We start from the raw sequence: 6,000 nt of genomic DNA on the forward strand, positions 1-6,000 counted from the left end.
GCTATGCATATTCATAAAAAAGCCCCCACCAAACACACACACTGTGTGTGTGTGTGTGTGTGTGTGTGTGTGTGTGTGTGTCTTTGCACATGGGATCATTTCATTTTACTATGATGGAGGTTCACTTGGATGGAGTTTTTCTTCTCTATGGTTCATGGTGATAAGTGTGTCACTATATGAATATAGAATGTTATTATTCTTAATATAATCATAGTATAAACCTAGGATGTCCAGTATTTTTGTCAACACCCCAGAATGGCAGAGGATCTAAATCAAATCCCTTAAACCTACTCCATGCTTGTCAACCTATCCATAAATCTATCCACACTTTAATAAGAAGAGGGGCAATCAACCAGAAGTGATGCTTGACGTGGTCATAAATTCAGCAGGAATACTAATTGGGGTGTTAGGGGGTCAGAGAGCCAAGCCTGGGACATAAAACATACTATACAAAGATATGCTACCCACTATTTCTAAAATCTGACAATTTTCCATCTCTATCATGAATGCACCGCAGACCTATATTGTAGGCCTTAGTGAACCGGTGAATACCGTTATTACATATACAACTGGGTAAAAGTACAGGCTGCATAATACAACATTTCTAATTAAACCTCATTTGAGAGAATATCAGCAATGAATAAATTGAATGTGCTGCAGAAAATCCCTATTAGTATTGGAATTATATGATTAGTGCTATTTAAGTATTATAGTATTTTTATTAATTGTTAATTATACTTAGTATTATCATATTGGTAATAATATTATTGTTATTATTATTATTATTATCATCATCATTATTGTATACTATATAAAAAATCTTGTTTGTTCTGTATTATTATTACTGTATATTATACGTATATAATTATTGTAGTATTAGTAGTAGTAGTAGTAGTAGTAGTAGTAGTAGTCGTAGTAGTAATTATGTAGTGATGTATCTTTATTGTCTTTAATTCCAATTACCTGACCTGTTTGCTATGATTAATGGAAAATCGGGGCCCAAGTGACCATTCTTTACCTCCACAAAACACACTGGATGATGCCAGAGCATTCTATTATGGGCTTGAGGACCAGGGCAGAGTGTTGCAAGGGCCAACCAACAAAAGGATGCATCCAGGGGACAGAATTACATTAATCAGGAGGACAGCCGAGCTGCCATACAGAGAGAGTCGGCCTCAGAGCGAAGGATCATTGAGAGAAAGCTGTCTTAGAAATAGAAATAAAGGCAAGACACAGGGAATGTGGTGGAAATAAATGAACAAAAGAGTGAACAAATGAAATAAAGCCAGAAGAAAATATGTTTTAAATTATTCTAGTTATATTTTGGAACATAAAATTGCTAATTATGTCAACAATGATTCTGTAAAATTGTCATCTCCAGAAAAGACTTGCTCATGCCTTTTAAACCGTGCAGCATTTTTAAATGAATTAATTAGCCGATCACAGTAATTACTGTTTATGTGGTTGTTAATGAGCCCAAAGGCAAGCGAACTGCACTCATCCAAATTACACTCATGAGGCACCGAGCCAAGAAAAGGTCCAAACCTGAGGGCAGCGCGTTAAACATTTAGCGACTTCCTGCGGAAGAGATCGAGACCAGGAAGAGAAATGGAGTGCGCTAACTTCCTCTTATCTATGAAGCCGTTCACACATCACAATGTGTCATTTTTCATCATGTGTTTTTTTCTCCCCATTCCTTCTCCCATTTTGTTATTCTTTTGTCATTTTGCATCCATCTCAGATTGGCCCTTTCTGTCTGTCAGGATCGTGTGACATTTACAAGGTGACTCCTATCTAACTTGTGTTTTTGTCACAGGCGGAAAGTATCAGACGTGATAGGTGGCAACCGGAAAGGTCTTATTATAAATGCAATGTGACATGTCAGCCTATCATTCCTCATCCGATCCGGGGGCTTCTGAATCAAATTCCACTAAGAAGAGGACACCGCTTATACAAAGATCTCTCCTCTGTTGTTGTTCCTTTGTTATATTGATAAAAAAACATGCCAGGCCAGCAGCAAATTGAGTTTTGAGTGAGGGTCAAAGCACTACAGTTCAGCCTATAGGACTTTCACGTCACAACGTCACATCGCATTGACCGCCTCCATTCTGAAAGCATAGGAGCACTGGAATAATAGTTACTATGTTTGTAGTAGGCCTAATGGTGTTTTGGTCATTGTTTATGAAATAATCGTAAAAGGATTAGTCATTATGAAAAGACATTGTTGTGTTTGAAACTGACACAGCGTTTCTCATGCAAGGTGTGGCAAAAAGTAAGTTCTCATTAGCCTAGGTTCCAGAAGACTTATATTCACGTTGATTTTGGAATTCAGTCCTCTCAATATGGCCATCGGCAACAAAAAATCCCATGATGCATTCTGATGTATGATCCCTATAAGAGCACATTACCACCCTTGATGCACATTGTAGCCTTCTGTTTTAATTCCTTAAAAGCCAAATGTCTCTGTGTCATATTCCTCCCTTTCCCTTTTCTGTTAATCATATTCTGTCCCTCTTTCCGCCTCTCTCCCTCTCCCAGCCTTCCATCCCCCTCACCCCTACGAGCACCCGGTGTCACCTAATAGCGCTGCAGATGTCAAAGGGCTAATTCAGCTTGTCAAGGTGCTGCCCGGGGTGATACGTAAAAATGGTGTTTGAGTGTTGAGTGTGTGTGTGTGTGTGTGTGTGTGTGTGTGTGTGGGGAATGGGGGTCTTTGTGTGAGTTTGTTTACATGTGGCTGGTGTGTGTCAAAGGGATATACAAACAAATAAATAAATATATAGAGGGACAATGTTGCACCTGTGTTTCTGGGCGGTTGGGGTGGGGGTGGTGGGAGGGGTCATCCAAAGTTGATGGAGGCTGCCTGCTGTCTCCCGGGAGGCTGAAACAGAAAGGAAAGGATGGAATCTTCCGTCACCTTGGCAACCATGTTGCGCCCTCCTCCCACACACCTCACTGCAAGCACCCGCCCCCCTGCACACGCACTCGTGCGCACACTGACTCAAATCCAAGTCAAATCCACTCACACACATACACACTCTCGCTCTGTCTGGCTCTCTCTCTCTCTCTCTGTCTCACACACACACTCACACACCCACACACACACACACACACACACACACACACACACACACACACACACACTGATGCACATACACACACACATTGAAATACTAACATGTGTTTTTATATCCATAGACAGGGATCTTTCTGTTGGCTAACCACCATTAGAGCAACAATATAAGGGACCAGACTACATTCACAGTGTGTCTAAAATGAAATACAGCGTCACAGGTCAAAGCATGTTTTTAGAGGCGTTTATTCATTTTATATAACAACTCTTGTCCGAACGCCTGCTCACTCTGTTACTCTTTAGAAAACTTATTTTGGTTACATTGCTTATCTTTAAGTGATGGATAATGCAAAGTATATACATATAATAAATACAATTATTTTGACCCATTAATCATTTCAAAGTTATTTGAGAACATTCTTTATACTGGCAGGCAAGAAATAAACAAGAAATAATAAAGAATCATAAATAATAGAACACTTGCAGCCTTCACCTCGTCCATAAGGTCAACACTACCTCAACACTACTGGTATTCACCAGTCTGAATAGTATGCTGTGTGTTTTGTTGTTGAATCAGTGAATGGGCTGAGGCCCATGCTTGGAATCGTACACTAAAAATGTGTGTTTGTTTTTTCTTTTGTTCAGCTTCATTTTGCATCTACAATGGAAGTCCTCTTTATTGTAACTGTAAGCAAATGTGCTGGATGCAAAATCCACACAGAGTTTAAACATTAAAAAAAACAAAGGCAAATGATACGTGGGCAGGCGACTACGCTTGCCTTGGGAAGCGTGTGTGTGTATGTGTGTGTCTGTGTGTTTTCTGTTCTGGCTCCTCTGTCTTTGTACACAGTACATTACATTTAAAGGGGCAGGACATTACATTTAAAGGGGAAGGACAGGTGTGGCACCAACAACACCAATCACCAGGACTGATTGAGCCATAGTCAGCTTCCAACTGTTCTGACTGAGACCAGATGTATCACACAATCCTATTTGCACAGGGTCACACCATGAGGTGACTTCTGAGAGAGCACACACACCATGGCCGGCACGCACGCACAAACACACACACACTCACACACATGCACACAGTACATGCAAGCACCCATGCACGCACACGCACACACCACATTTATTCAATAATGCACAAGCGTGTGTATGCATGTGCTTTAATTCAAAAGCACACCTACCCACCACCCACACACACACACACATACACACACACACACACACACACACACACCATGTCTACAGACGAATGGAGAGAGGCGTGCACTGCGTCCGTCTTCAGAACTGTCAGATTCTTAATTAACATTATTTCCGTCAGATTCTCCCCCAGCTGTGAGCCCAACCCAATCAACTGCACAGGAGGCACAGAGATGTGTGAACCCAGCGCCACGGAAACCGAGGCAGATCACTGGGTGAAATAGTCATAGAAATAGGCTACATCTCTAATTCTGGACATTTTTTAATTGAAGGATTGCATTGGATTAACATCATTGATTTGGTAAAATGTTGGAAGGCGTCAACGAATTTGATATCTGAATCCTTAGTTACTTAACTAAAGATTACTTATATATGCTCTGTAGTATCAGTGCCTGTTACTGTATTCATTTTATTGAGGCAAGTGACTTGAAATAATGACAAAAAATTAAACATCTAACCTGAGAAATGCATTGAGATGAGCCCAACGTACGTCCTCACAGACAAGATATTGTTGCTAATATTTTCTGATATTTATTATTCAAATCGTAATTATAATCGGCATTGTTAAGAATTTTACACAGCAACATTTAGAGAAACATTTTAATAGCAACCCCCACGTCTTAGTTTATCCAGATAGATGCTCTCTAATGAATGTGTCTGGCGTCCTCATTATTCTCTGAGGGTGATATTTTCCTCTGATGAAAGACGAGGAAAGGTCAATTTTAACAGAGACCCCATGGGACAGAGGGTGTTTGTGAGCATGCATGCATGTGTGTGTGTGTGTGTATGTGTGTGTGTGTGTGTCTGTTTGCGTGTGTGTGTGTGTGTGTGTGTGTGTGTGTGTGTGTGTGGGGGGGGGGGGGGGGGGGGGGGGGGGTATGTGTGTGAGTGTTTGTGAGCCTTTTTATGTGTATTTTTGTAAATAAATGATCATCAATCATTTCCACCAATTTATTTTTCTTCCTCCGGAAAGTGAAACATCCTTACACATTTGGAACTTTTTGTTTTGTTTGTTTACTTTCTTTTAGGGAAGAGAAAGAGAGGTGGTGGGTGGGTGATAGTCAGACAGCCTGGTGGGCTCATTTTGTTTGATTCTTGGTCTTAACTTTAGGTTGATGAACGTCAGAAAGCAGAGATGAAAAGAGAATGAACAAAGCAATGCTAGGATAACTGTATTCTAAATCAGTCATTATTGTTTTGAAGGTTCCATAAGAAAATAATCATGCAAAACTTTTCTATTCCATCATCCATGAAAGCTTAAATTAGACTTTTTTCAACTTATATTCATATTTTATTATGGTCATATTTCAGTCTTTAAACACTTTAATCTAAATACAACCCTTCTGTTGTAAAGGAGCACTTTTCCAGAAAGGTCTTATTTTTTTGTTATTACTATTTTTTTTTATGATTGTCCCATTTAATGTTGTTTTTTTTTCCACTATTTATAGTGTTTCCTTTTGAAGGAACTTTAAATAGCTTGGTGTTTAAATGGTGCTATAGAAATACACTTGCCTTTCCTTATTACGTGTTATGTCTTGTGTCTTGTGTTTTGCGTCTTGTGTCTTGTGCCTGTTGCCTCGTTCCTTAGGTATCTTGTCTTGCATCTTGCATCTTGTGTCTGATGTATTTTCTGATCAATAGTGTGGCAACCCGCCTCGGGGAGTGAACCCGCCTTGGTCAAAACAGCACGCAGTTCGGTTGGGTGTTCAGCCACAACGGCT

This window comes from Micromesistius poutassou, assembly GCF_964030765.1.
Source record: "Micromesistius poutassou genome assembly, chromosome: 8".
NCBI classification, from domain to species: Eukaryota; Metazoa; Chordata; class Actinopteri; order Gadiformes; family Gadidae; genus Micromesistius; species Micromesistius poutassou.